The 14,730-nt window shown below is 49.9% G+C and overlaps 1 non-coding gene and 1 pseudogene across 1 annotated transcript; one reads left to right on the forward strand and one right to left on the reverse strand.

The window, feature by feature from the left end:
- Positions 1-9,669: 9,669 nt before the first annotated feature.
- Positions 9,670-9,742, forward strand: TRNAR-ACG (transfer RNA arginine (anticodon ACG)). The gene has a single exon. It is a non-coding gene; the product is annotated as a tRNA-Arg (tRNA).
- A 1,306-nt stretch (positions 9,743-11,048) lies between these two features.
- LOC123172983 (uncharacterized) lies at positions 11,049-14,423 on the reverse strand (annotated as a pseudogene).
- Between the last annotated feature and the right edge of the window lie 307 nt (positions 14,424-14,730).

The raw sequence follows: 14,730 nt of genomic DNA on the forward strand, positions 1-14,730 counted from the left end.
GCTCCGGTGACCGAACAGAGTCCGGCCAGGTAAATATATTAGTTAAGCCTGTGCTGACTAGCTAATTCATGCATTCATTGTTTTGGTATGTACACATATTAATTAACACTCGTCTTTCTTATTTTTTCTAGCCCTCCGGATCGAGCACAGCTGCGGTAAAGAGACGAGGCCCGAAGAGAAAGTTGCGCTCGGATGTAAGGTTTGAGATCACAGCAATCGCGCGCGACGGCCAACCGATTGAACCCCTCCGGACAAAGGATGCTTTTGCTGCTCAGTGCGGGGTTCTAGTTAGGGACAAGATCCCGATCAGCATCCACCAATGGTATAAGCCTAAGAAGGAAGACCCTGAGGTGTCTTATGTCAATGATATGCAGAAAGATGATCTTTGAACTGAGCTGAAGGCAAATTTCACCCTACCGCCAGAGGAGGATCCGGAGAAGCCAGTTATAGAGCAATTAATCAAGTCTCATGCTCTTAAGAAGATGGCAGACCTATTCAGGAGGTGGAAGAATGAGCTGAAAACGTTTGTCGACAAAGAAGAGACACCAGAATTCATCGGCCGGTATGAGAAGATCAGAGATCACTGGCCCGCATTTGTGGCCCACAAGACATCGGAAAAGAGTAAGAAGATGTCAGCGACAAACAAGAAGAATGCTGCGAAGAAGAAGCTTCACCATCGCACGGGGTCAGGTGGCTACCTCAAAGCCCGGCCTAAGTGGGCCAAGTCTGAGAGGGATCTGCTTGATAAAGGGATCGAACCAGAGACAATGAACTGGCCAGACCGTTGCCGGACTTGGTTCTTCGGAGCTGACGGAACCTTGAACCCTGTATCAGGGAGGTGTCGTTGGACGGACGAGCAACTTGCAATACCCGTCAAGAAGCTTAAGCACTATATCGATGCAGCGCAGCAAGGGACGTTCGTTCCAGACAGAGAGAACGACGAGCTCACAATGGCCCTCGGGAATCCTGAGCACCCTGGACGGACACGAGGCACGCCAGGCTCCGTTCCATGGAAGGCTGGTTTTTCGGACGCGGGCGGTTACAAAACCTAGGAGAGGAGGAAAAAAGTGGAGCAGATCCAAATTCAGCGTCTGCACGAAAGGGTTCAAGTGCTAGAGGAACGAGACGGCAATAGAGATGCCGAAACTGCCCCCGAAGCAACACCGCCATCTCAGCGTAGAAGCAGCGTGGCTTCCACCGAGCTGCCTCAGCTGGAGCATGCGGCTACTCCTAGCTACCCCGTGGATGCTATCACGGAGTCTCAACATTGCCACCTTATGGCGGAATGGCAGAACTTGAAAGTCAAGGCAGTTGTTGGCTCTGTTTTACCTACTGAACCCGGCGCAACCTACCACTGCCGGCCGATTCCAGAAGGATATGCTAGGGTGATGGTGGATGAAATAACGGAGGGATTTGAGGACCTCCAGCTTGACCACCCTACCGGTGAAGGGGAGACTCGGCTGGGTTTAGCTCTGAAGACTCCATGCCTATGGCGGAAGGAGCTCATCAAGCTTCCGAACTGGACGGCTCCGGCGAGTAAGGGCACTCCGCCTCCTCCTCCGCCTCCTCCTCCGGCGAGTGATCAGGGCACTCAGCCTCCTTCTCCGGCGCGTGGCAGCACTCCGCCTCCTTCTCCGCCAGTGCCGGCGCGCCAGAGCAGCCAGCCTCCTCCTTCTCCGCCTCGTCAGCAAGGGCGGAAGAGACCCGCTGCCGCTGCGGCTGCTCCGGCGCGTCGTAGTCCTTCTCCTCCGCCTCGTAAGCAAGGAAAGAAGACAGCCGCAGCCGCTCCGTCTGCTCTGCCGTCGTCTAGCAGTACAGCTGCCAGAGGCGGGAGGGAATACAGATTCGGTCCTTCTCTGAAGACTCCAGAGAAGTTACCATATGAGAGGACCGAGGAAGAGAACGCGAAGATCGTGCGAGCCGAAGTGAAGAACTTCTTTGAAGGGGTCAAAGCAAAGAAACATCCACCTCCGGAGGAGAAGGTGGATCCGGTGAAAGCAAAGCGCACTCTGGTTGCCCTGACAAAACCACCAAAGTCTCCGCCGAGAGGCAACTATGAGCGCGTTCTTGGAAAGGCATATGCTGAAGCGGAGCGGTCGGGAAGTACTGTTAGTGATAAAAGGATGAAAGAACGACGAGCTGGGAAAAAAATTGCCCAGCTCGGCGAACAAGCGAACCAATCGTGCCCCCCGCTCAAGGTGTCAAAAGACATCGTCGCTAATGATCCGGGTATGGTGCCCGGTTATAGCAATCTTGGAGATTACCTGCCCGACGATGTACATTATGAAATCATGGAGGTGGACGAACACAAATACCATTACGGGAAGCCTCTCGTCAAAGATATCAGATCTCTAAGCACGATGATGCGAAGACTACATGATTGGTACATGAAAACCTGCAGAGAGTCTGATGGGATGAGTACTTTGACGCTGAGAGTTAAACCGGAGCATGACCTCGTTGGAATTGAACTGCTGAATGTTCCATTTGAGGATTTCTTCCAGTTTTACAATCAAAAGGCCCTCGATAAAACAACGATCACTTGCTACTGTCTGTAAGTAGTATTACTTCTGTCATTAAGTCTCTCTATATAGGTCAGCTCTTTCATTGCATGTATTTATACTTATCCTCACTATATTATGCAGATTGAAGATCGCCGAATTGAAGAAAAGACAAATCGGTGATATTGGGTTCATTAACACAAATCTCATAGATGCATATACGGTTGAAAAAAATCCCAAAGAAGCCGAGGCCAACTTGCTACAATCGTTGGTATTAAATCAAAACAAAGATATAATACTCTTTCCTTACAACTTCAAGTGAGTGTTACTGTCTTCTGCATATTCGGTTTCCCTTATTAGTCCAGGTTATGGTAATGTAATTGATGACTTATGCATGCATGCGCAGCTTCCACTATATTCTCCTAGAGATTAAGCTTGAGCCGGGAGTAGTAACCGTCTTAGACTCGAGACGAAAAGATCCCCAGGACTATGCGAACATGACTCAAATGCTCCAGAAGTAAGTTAAATCGATCATTATCCATCATATCAGCAACTTTGTTCATTTCCTGATATCAAGTAATTGTTTTCTTTGTCTGGCAGGGTTTGGAGAAAATTCACCTCAAAAGCCCCGGGACTGCCGAACCAGCTGCAATTTAGACACCCGAAAGTAAGTACTATAGTAGCATGTTCCGCGCATCTCCTAGTGATTTAAGCGCTAGTTTGATCAATACCATTTAGCATGCTTGCTTATCAGTTTGATTGACCTCTATTTCTTGTAAAGTGGTTGTGGCAGCAACCCGGGAATAATTACTGTTGATACTACGTTTGTGAGTCCATCCGCTACCATACCTGTGAGCGGGGCTACACTGAAGAACAATATGAAGTGCGTAAGCAATAATATTCACAATTTTATTTTATTACCATCATTTGTGTTGAGTTTCATTTATTCATATATATATGTATTGACCCCCTTCTTCAAATTAGATTTTTCGGAAGCGGGATCAACTCCTAGCAAAAGATCGTATGCGAGGAATTCAAGAGGAATTGGCGGCATTCTTTCTTGACCACGTGATCGCTGAAAACGGAGAATACTATGTGGACCCTGTGTTCCTACAATATAATTAGGAGATTGTATTGTAAGAGATAATTATTGTATATATGTAGCCTGTAGTGTCGGATAGATATACGAGAACTTGTTGTTCGACCAATATCTCGGAGAAGGAGAGGTGGTCGATATCACTTCTCTCTGTATGCATATGTTCATGACGATCTTCTGTTTCCTTCATTTGATTACTAGCTAGCGTGTCTACTCCTCTCCATACGTATATAGTACGTAGCGTCGACCAAGCACGGAGATAAGAGAGGACACTTCTCTCTATTAATTAGCTAGCTAACACAATATATGAAACACCTAAATTAACCCCCCAAAACCACTAAACCACCCCCTTTCAAAAAAACAAAAATCTCAGCTCCTGCCAGGTGCTGACGCGTGGATGCCTATTGGTCCCGGTTGGTGGCACCAACCGGGACCAAAGGCCCTCCTGCCTGGGCTCCCCGCACCGGCCACGTGGACGGCCTTTAGTCCCGGTTCGTGTAAGAACCGGGACTAAAGGGCTAGGGCATTAGTAACGACCCTTTAGTCCCGGTTCCAGAACCGGGACTAAAGGCCCTTATGAACCGGGGTAAAAGCCCCTTTTCCTACTAGTGATCCATGGGTAAAGTTGTCATCTTTGTGCTTCGCGTGTATTCCCATCCCTCCTTCCCGAAATATAAGGCGTGATTCACTTTTTTCGGTCTTTGATGCACGACTTTAACCACTAATATATATCAAAGTATATTGATTGAACTTGTATAAATGGCATCATTGTATCTTTCTTGCAAAACAATTTTACTTCATATGTATGTATACTAATTTTAGAGACATACAATACATAAAAATTATAGTGAAAGTTTTGCAACGAAGACCAGAAAAATCAAACCACGCCTTATATTTTGGGAAGGAGGGAGCAGTACGTAACAAAGCAAGCTTTTTGAGCCATGGAGGAGGCATTCAAAAAGAGAAGAGCAAAACACCGCAAAAACAATGAAAGCAAAAGGAGCGTGTAAATATCGACTTTATGAAGGAGAAAGATGGACTTTGTAGGAGACTTTTTCTCTTAAATGTTCTTCCGGAGGCCGGTGCGCGCCGTCGATGCCATGAGTACATGCATACATGTGATGATATCTCTCTAATCAGTCAAGCCATTGTTGGAGCGCATGCATGCACGTTCTCGAATCTCGATCGATCGTCCATTCACGTACGAGCAGGGGGGCCTTTTATACGCAGCATACCACGTAGGAGTACGTACTTACTTGCTAGGCACGATCGTCGCATGATGGATGCATGGCATCTGGACGTGCGCAGCGCTCTGTGCACCTGTGTATTACTGTGAGACAAGTCGCTGCCGTTTGTATACGTTCCGCGTGCAGTTGCGTAAGGTATACAAGTACGTACAATCTAATTGAGTTTTTTTTCACCCGCAAAAAATAATAATTGAGTTTGACCCTTTACCCAAAAAAAATTGAGTTTGACCTGCAAAAAAAAAAAATCTGATTTGACTTTGACTTGCAGCTGTGAGGGATTCGACGGCCAGGTTGCGCTTGGCCACGTGTCGTGTGCGACAGGTGCCACAGAGACCAGATCAAATCAAATCAAATACTCCCTCCATTTACTTATACAAGGCCACTATGAAAAATACACATTGCATCTATACAAGACCACCAACAGTAATCGAGACAAAAGTTAATGATAATTCCTTGAACTAGCAACCTATTTAATACTTGCATGCACACAGTCATAATGGCACTCCAATCAGCTTTCTATCCCTTCTGTGCATACATGCGGTGTATTAATGATCCCGCTAAACGAAAAGAAAAGCCGGTTTATAAAGCAAGGCATTAAATTTTACCTTGGTATCTGTAATATGAGTTTGTGGCCTTGTATATAAAAATGAAGGGAGTATATTTGGTCTCCCTTCTCTGAAAGATCAAATCAAATCCCGCTCATTTCACCTCCCGTTCTTGGTCTATGTGCGCCTGCTGGTGCCACTTGGACCAGCTCGTTGTACTGTGGCCGGTGTCGCTACCAACCTACTTTTTTTTTTTGAGAATCGCTACCTTTTTTTGAGAATCGCTACAAACCTACCTAGACTAGATTAGCTGTGTGGGCTCTCTCCGCCGGTTTAAGTTAGGATGTAATCGTGCGCACCTACACGCGACGTTTGAAAAAAAAGATGGATGGTAATCTTTCTCTTCCATCTGAAGCAATTCTACAACTAAAGCAGGCATCCATCTGCGTACCTATGGCCGCTAAATATATCAGGGCTTGGAAACGCCACTCCCTGCTGGACGTGAGTTTGAGACCGTGCCGCCCTCCTGGATTGTGAGAGAGAACGCCGATCTAATTAAAAGGGAGGATGCAACAAACTTTGCAGCTGTGACTTTGAAAATTCTGTTTCAGAGAAGGGAATGATCAATCGAATCTGGCAAGGGGAAAAACAGTTGCTCTGCTCCTGGATCGCTAGCTACTGTGCTCGATGCTGCTCTGCTATGAATTGAAACTGGATCGCTCCTGTGCTTGTCAACTTTGCTCTGCATCCCTGATCGGTCGAACCAGCGAGTGTCACCTGCAACGTTGGTTTCGCCCTGACTACTGCCTCCACCATGGGCCGTGGGCACTGCTTCTGCAGTTCACACATGCAAAGCTCTCATCCCTTGATTTGCACCGCTACTTCAACAACCTCTCAATTTACTTCCAAAGTAAAGACGGTGTGGACTTCCTGGGCTCTCAGAGAAATACTGAAGACACAAAAACACACACTGCATTTCTTTTTTGCTTGCAATACAATGGGACTCCATCGACAGAAAACACTTGTTTGCAGCCATAAACAGCGGCAAGAGGCGGATTCGATCAGCGCGTGGAAACAAGTCCAGCTGAATTCGGCAAGCGAATGCGATACAAAAGATAAACCGAATGTCGAGGGACTGAATCAGATCGACTGTATGCACAACATAACAAAACATGTCCCCGCCAAAAAAAAACATAACAAAACATGCACAAGGAGCAACATCTGTACTACCAATCAAGCAACAACACTAATAAACAGAAGCCAGCTAGGTTCCATTTTCAGTTCTGCAACCGCAAAAAGCATCATCCATTCTGCAAATGGTTCCATGTTCCAGGTTCTCACAATGTCTACGTCGGTTAACTACGGCCGTTCTTTCTGCAAATGGTGCCCAATTAGACAAGAGGCATACTCTCATTAGTCATTACGGAACCTACATAATATAAAACTAACTCCTGGTCCAAGATAGATAGTAGATGGTTTGGCAGCCAAAATGGCAGCAGAATCTACCACACATTCCAGCAAAGCATATGGTAGCTAGCTAGTAGTAACTCAATGGTTTTACTCCATGTCATCTAGCTCGAGCTGCCCAGAATGGGTGATGAACTTGTAGTCTGTGCTCCCGGCCCCCATGAATGAGGCGTCTCCAGCATATCGGCAAGCAGACCATGGAACTTCTCCAGTGCCTTCGGTGCCTGCGCTTCCAGCACCTTCTTCTCAACCTCCAGCCCCATGAGACCCATAGCCCACGCCACCCGTTGAGACTGCACCTCAGAGATTATTGCTTCTTCCTCCTGTGCAGTGACCAGAGAATATCATCAATAAATTAGCACCAATGAAATGGAAAAAGAAAAGGAAACAAAGGGCTCGTTTCCTAGTAGCGGTTTTCCAACCGCAAGAGGATTGGAGATGGGAAAGGGATTTGGCGAACCTTTCCCTCCACCCAATCCCCACTCCCCAATCTCCAACTGGTTGTTTGGATGTCAAGAATAGATGTAACGAAGTCTTGTACTCGTACTAAAGGCCAAAATTCTCAAGCTGCTGCCTGAAATCTACTACTACTGGAAGCAAAAGATAGCACCATGACCATGGAAATGTAATATTTATGCTGTTTTGGCGATAGCTTTGCAAGAGTTGCCGCTGCTGCCTGCTGATGCTCAAAGCGTGAGCCGACCAAAGAATGTCAGAACCACTGTGACCTCATAGCAGATTCTACAACACAACAACCTCTCAATTTACATGCTTATGAAGATATTGCTCTATCATCTTGCACAGCAACAAAAAAGAACTTTGAGTTGCAACAAAAGTCATTTTACACAAAGCATCGGTAACAAAGTAGTCACAGCAGGGCCGGAGGGGAGAGAGGTGGGAAGGGAGGAGGGGATCTAGGTCTTGGGGAGTTGGTCTTTGTTTTCTTCAGGGGAGCGAGTGAGAGTGAGAGAGGAGTGAGAGAGACAGCGACCTTATCTGTTGGGCGATCGGGAACCAACCAAACGTGTCGGGCGGGCCGCAGTGCATTGTCCTTGTGGGCCAGAAACACGCTCCCGGCGACCACATCTCCTAGTCCGCGGCCTCGTCGGGCTTCTCCAACTCACGTCCCCGCATAGTCCGGCCGCGTTCATTGGAGTAAACGTACACAAAATGCGGCCCAATGCACAGCAATAAACGGATAAACGTCCGTTTTTTGTTCACCGCTGTTCATTTCTGGCTTCAATTTGGGTCGTGTTTGTATCGAAGCGGACAGCGCACGAACGGACGGGACGTGCGACCTTGTCCTCTCTTGGCCCGTCCGTCGGGGACACAACGTGCCCACTTTCCCCTCCTTTCCCCAAAATCCTCCCACGCTCCTCCCTTCCCACCTTGGACAGAACCTTGTTTTTTTCATAGCTTGCTCCACATGTTCTCTAACCGCAAGTGTTACTTCTCTTGAGAGCTCACATACAGTCATGTCATGTTTAAGAAGTTACAAACGATTGTGGCGGCTAGCCAAGCCACACATGACACCTTGGTGTGTCGCAAATTGCTGAGCGTGCAAGGTTATGTGCCTTGTTTGTTGCTTTCTCTTCTCACATGACAGAAATTCGAAACGCGCAAGACCCAAGAAGCGACGGTTGGGATGGTCAACACAAAACATGAACTCCTATGTTTGTGATGATGGGCTCACTATCCCATGAAGTGTTTGTAAGATTGTCGGTGACCTTATGGACCATCTACTGAGCAGGGAGGAAAACTATACATGAGAGGGTCTTCCAGAGTCCACTTTCTACCAACTTGTTCGTCAAACAGTTCATCTTGGAGTTGGGAGAAATATCTAAGAAACGCACCAATGAGCGACCAACCGGGATCATGAGGACACTGCCAAGGCACATGTTAGCACCTCCAGCAGGCTTTGCAAAGATTCATGTTGATGTTGGTCTATCTAGATCAAGTATCGGAGGGACTGCGGCTGCAGTATGCTGAGACTCAAAGGGAAATTATCTCGTTTCTTCATCGCCTATTATATGATGTATCAGAGATGTTGCAACTCTTGAGGCACTAGCTCCGGCAGATGATCTTCTTCTTCACAATGTTATGGTACCCGCAGATTCAAAGCAAGTTGCAAGTGACATTCTCAATGGAAGCAGGAGGAACCATGCATAAATTATAGCTGAGATTAGGTTAAGAGCGGATAATTTAATTGCACTTTTCGTTTTGAAGGTCAGGCATCAAATCGTGAAGCCCATTTGCTAGCTAAGTTTTCTCGTTCAATAGATCAAGGGTGCCATGTATGGTTTGGCCAACCCATGATTCTTTAGTATCCCAAACTATGTAAACTATGAGTAATAAAGCTTGGCACTTCTAAAAACAATTACAATGCTAAAATTCATCTAAATGTATATATATATAAAATCCTAATATTCTCAAAAAGAAATTTGCTAAGATCCAGTATCTTGTTTCCGTGAACTCCAAGTGCTTGACTACTACGGCCACACGTAACGTTAATATACGTGCACATGCTCTGTACGGATAAAGATGTGAAATCGAAGCAGCGGTGAAACAATCGTTCAGTTTGTTACTAATAACAGTGAAGTGAAACGCGTTTAGATGTGCGCTATGCCTGGTCAGATCCATCTTGACGTGGCATTGTCGTGGTCATGGCATCAGCCGTGTATTCTGAGGTTACTGTTGGTTTGTTGTAATGTCAGGTCTGATTGCCAGTGATCACACAGATGCACCCACTAATCCGCATGGTGACTCAGCCACTGGTGCCTGATGGAGTAAGCTTAACATTTAATTCCATTAGTTAGGACTCCGTGGCCCAATGGATAAGGCGCTGGTCTACGAAACCAGAGATTCTGGGTTCGATCCCCAGCGGAGTCGACTTTTGAAATGTTTTTCTTTCTTTCAAGAGCTTTAAAAAACAAACTTTTTGGGTTGAGAAGAAATGGTTTCTTCTCAACCATTTTTTTGTCCCTTCAAAACGTCATTACCGTGCATCTCATAGTGTCGAGATGTTTTGTTTATTCAAGAGCTTAAAAAACAAAACTATTTTTGGTGAGAAAAAAGAGAAATGCTACCTACGGACGTGTACTTAAGTTTACAGGCTGATTCTTGAGCTGGCATGTTTTAATTGGATTAAGGGTGACAGGCCCCACCCAAGTGAAAATCAGGGGCGGTGAAGAGCAGCTCCGTAACGATCCAGTAACAGTCCGTAATTGTCCTTTCAAGATGTCATTACCATACATCTCTTATACTTCTTAGAAAAAAAATAACGTTCACTTTCCTGCCTCCTACCACGTTCAGTTGTTGTCTTGTCCGTTTCATCCGCCTCTCCCCCATCACGTTTCGCCTGGTTTTCTCCAGCGATGATGGCGCCTTGCCGGACTTGCCACTACCCCATCGGTGGCCGGCCCGGCCTCTTCCCACGACTCCTCCAAGACAGCGCCTCCCTGCGCATCCATTGAAGCCGACACCCACCGCTAGCTTTCGTCAAACCATGAATCCCTTTAAGGTTGTTCTCCCGATTTGTTCTCCGATTCTCACGCCCCTCCTGATCGCACCTCACCTCCCCCCATTCTCTACGATCGCAGGCAACAGGAGCAGACGGACTCAGGCGCCCGTGATTGTAGATCCCAATAGAGGTGGCATGTTGGGTGCTGCTACTCGCCCCTCGCAAGACAGTGGAACATTGGTCCTCAGGACCATGTATGGCCACAACATCAAGAGAATTTCAAGTCGCACTAGCAGGTAGAAGCATGATGGTGGAAAATGTATTAGTTACTTGTCATGGTCTATTAAAATTTGGTATTTTAGTGTGTGGTGTCCCCGTCTTTGTAATTGCTTTTGGCACTATTGAATTGTTAATCGTTGAGACTGTAGTCTCCATGGCATGCAAGTTGAATTGAGAACTGCAAGAGACACCAACGATGTTGCGCCGGTGGTGCAAGCTAGCCGTCAGGGTGGAACAATGCCGGAGGCTCATGGTTTCCTTGCGCGAGCGAGGTGGGAGGCGGGGGAGTTGTAGGGCACAAGCGTAGGGCAAGGCGAGCTCCCGATTGTTTTATCAGTGGTATGTGAGGAGGAGGGACGAGTTAGGTATCAATCCAATGGCTCGAGTTCCTCGGACCGGACAACTGTCTGAGATCGGTTGGCCGACCGCTAGCGCTGGTCTAAACATTCTGCATTCCTTTTCCTTTTTCTGGGGGGTCCTTTTCCTTCTTGTACTATTGCAATACAAAAAAAAAAGGGAGAGAAAAGATCCATGGACTTGGACTGTATCACTTGCTTAGCAGAAATATCAATGTTGGCACCACGAGAAGCCCATTTAGCAAACCGAGAGGCAACATTTTGCCTGCACCACTACTTGTCACCCCAGAGTCCCAACTGGACGGCCCTTCTAGCCGGACGTAATCGTACATGACCCCCACGAACACGCTGAACGCCCTCGCCTGCGTGATGCTGATGGTGTTCTCCCCTTGCACGAGCAGCCGCCCGTCGATCGGGAACTCGAAGCTCCACCACCTGCCGTGCTCGCCGTGCCGCGCGATCGCGTTGTCGTCGCCGAACTCGGGCGTCACCAACACTCCCCCCGCCGGCCCCCTCCCCGTCGCCCCGTTCACCTGCACCTTCAGCTTGCACATGTGCGCCGCCGCGAGGGCGATGCGCAGCGTGTAGGTGCCGCCGGCGGCGACGCGGGGCACGTCGAACCGGATCCGCCGCGTCGTCGGCACGTTCTCGCCGTTGCCCGTCTTCCTGCACCATCAAAAGTTACCGACTGTTTTGTCTTTAGCTCAGGTTTCAGTTAGGCATCGATGGCTACCTTGTGACATGCGCGAAGAACCAGTCCTTGGAGTGGTTGCTCACGCCGACGGTGAAGACGGGGTCGCCGGCGGGGTACAGCTCGGCGTACCGCTCCCACAGCCCGTACTGCCTGTACTTGTCCATGGCGACGAAGAGCTTGCTGAGGTACCTGGGGTTGGGATCAGGGACGAAGAACTCGGCGGCGCTCCGGTACGGCACGCCGATCTCCCACAGCGTCGGCCCCGATCGGGGCGGCTCGAACACGAGGTCGCCGAGGGCAACGGTGCCACCGGGCACCACCGTGACGGGAGCCGTGAGCATGTAGTCGCCGAGGACCCCGGGGACCCAGGCGTAGAGGTTGTACTCCCCTGCCCGGACGTTGTCAATGGCGAAGCTGCCGCTTGTCGCCGACGCCCTCGTCCAAAACTGGTAGCCCTGAAGCATATGGCAAGTTGGCAACCATCCATGACAATCAGATCCAAAATGTCTCGTGGAATTTCACTGGAATATGTGCGTGCCTATGTACCTTGCTCTCCGTCGCCCAGGAGCCGGGCTGTCCCGGAGCGGCGAGGCCGACGTAGGCCAGCCGGGCGGGCACGTCCTCGCCGCCGCTCATGTACCTGTCTCTGACCAGCAACCGACCGGTGACGGAGCCCCTCTCGCCTGCCGTGTGGAAGTCCGGCGACAACGGGAAGCTGTACGGCCATTGGCTCGCCTCGACCTCCGCCTTCGCCTTGGCGTCCTCCCACAGCGGCTGGAAGCCTCCCCGCTCTGGGTTGGAGTTGAGGTAGATGAACACCGGCCCCATGACCTTCTTCCAGTGCTCGCCGGCCTCGATCCTCGCCACCATGTCGCTCCCGATGTAATGAGTCCCCATGAACATCTGCCATTTCACATGATGACATGAACCAGTTGGGTACGTTTGTGTCTTCCTGGAACACAAGAAAGAAAGAACGAGCACTCACAGTCAACGAGGTGGGGCCGATGTGGGAGGTGAGCTCGCGCTTGAGGGGGCCGCCGCTCTTGAACTCGTTGCTGGGGGTGACCACCCAGAACCCCACCGGCACCCGGTCGCCGTCGCCACCACCGGCACCGGCGATCCAGCCATGGACACGGTTGTCCTTGTTGTCCATGGAGTACTGGTACTTGTCGTCCACCTCCCCCGCGAACTGCGGCTCCTTGTACGCCAGCGGCACGGCCCGGGGCGCGTCCCGGTCCGCCGCCCCGGCATGTACCTCTGGATCCCGTCCGAGACCGCCGTGTAGTTGAACGTCGTGGGGTCGAGCTTGAAGACGAGCCGGGCCTCCGAGACGTCGACGGCCGGCCAGCCGCCGGCGTGCTCGAAGATGGCGTAGCAGTAGAACCCGGAGCCGCCTCTCAGCATCACCAGCCTGATCATGATTCATGCATGATGGACATCAAGATCGACTTCGAGATCATGATGTCCATGAACTGGGATGATGGAGTGCTGCGCGCACCTCTTGTCGACGTTGAGCGGGACGCTGTTGAGGCGTGATGGGTCGAGATCCGTTGTGCATGCACCCAGTCTACAAGTGCCCTCGGCAGCGGCCCCGCAGCCTCGTTCACACGCTCGCCCTTCCCTGGCCGGACGCGCCGGCCGTGCCGCGGCGAGCGCTGCTTTCTTCCCCTGGCTGGGAGTGCTGCCTCGCATGCGCATGTTAAGGTACTGTTCGTGCTCGTGCGCCTGGGAGCGAACGCAGGGATGGGCCTCTTCCTTTTGCAGCCGGTCATCACGCAGAAGCTCATCGTTCTAGCCCCCTGAAATGCCACCCAGATCATCATCCGCTCGAAAGCCAACATAGCAGCAGTAGCATCAGTCAGTAACCAAGGGACAACCAGCTCGGGAAGCAGACTCGACGCAGCCGCACGCGGGCGCACGTGCGAGAGCAGAGAGGCCGCCGTCTCGGGGAGGTTTCCATTGGAGTAAATTGCACAGAAGTACCACAATTGGGGCATTGGAAGCAGATTGGTACCAAGTTTGGTAATTTTTACGTGTCAGTACCAAGTCTGAGGCTAGACGTTACAAAAAGGTCTAAATCGCGTATAAACGCGTATTGACAGTGTATCTGACCGGTTGGGCCCGCATGTCAGCTACCGATGTGGCATTCTTTTTGCAGAAAGCCCCTCAATTGTGGTATTTCTATGCAATTTACTCTTTTCATTGGCAGCCCGAACGTGCGGGTCGACCCAGACGACGTCTCGCTTGGCGGCAGCCACACCGAGGTTCTTTGTCATGAGCGACCTTCATTTTGGACGCCGTCTCTGCCCAAAACGTTCTTGTCGTCTGCTTTTCCTTCTTGCTTCCCGGCGAACAACGTCTTGAGGTATGCTTTGAAGGCCTTGAGCTATCGGCCGAGGTTGAGTTGCCTGACGAACCAAAGTTCCTGGACCATGTCTTCTTCTCGCAGCCGCAGCCGCGTCGTCGTCTGCCAGAGCCATGCCGGGCGCGCACTCCGAGAAGAACTCCTCCACGTTGAGCGCCCCACTGACAAAAACGCGAGTTTGCCGGTGACACGCCACGGGACCGCTCGCACGGCGTCGCCCGGGCGGTGCTCACCACGAGTCCGCCGAGCCGCGCGCCCCTACCCCTGCTGCCGTTGAGGAGGAGCTCCTCGATGGCGACACCAGCGGCGACGGCTACCCTGACACGTGGAACAAGAACTCCCTCCCCGATTTTTGCCAAGTCAGCATGATCACGACCAAAACCAGCTTCAATCCTCCCAAAACCACCAAGGGGCATATTTATCCGGTTTGATAGAGTTCAGGGGGAAAATAATCTGGTTTTAGAGTTAAGGGGGATATTGATCCATCAGGGGAGATTTGAGGGGGAAAACTATACTTTCTTCTATTGCTTAATTAATAGGCTTCTAAAATAAATTTTTAGGTTGGGCTGCCAGAATAAGCCTAGTAAGGGGCAACTTATTTTGGCACACACCCATAAGCCCAAAAGAACTGGCCCTTGGAGCTGGCTCAAAAGCCGGTAGCATTGGGCTCTGAAAAAATGTCTACTGTATATTTTGACATTCTAAAATGATATTAATACAACA

Source organism: Triticum aestivum, unplaced genomic scaffold, assembly GCF_018294505.1.
Source record: "Triticum aestivum cultivar Chinese Spring unplaced genomic scaffold, IWGSC CS RefSeq v2.1 scaffold27977, whole genome shotgun sequence".
NCBI classification, from domain to species: Eukaryota; Viridiplantae; Streptophyta; class Magnoliopsida; order Poales; family Poaceae; genus Triticum; species Triticum aestivum.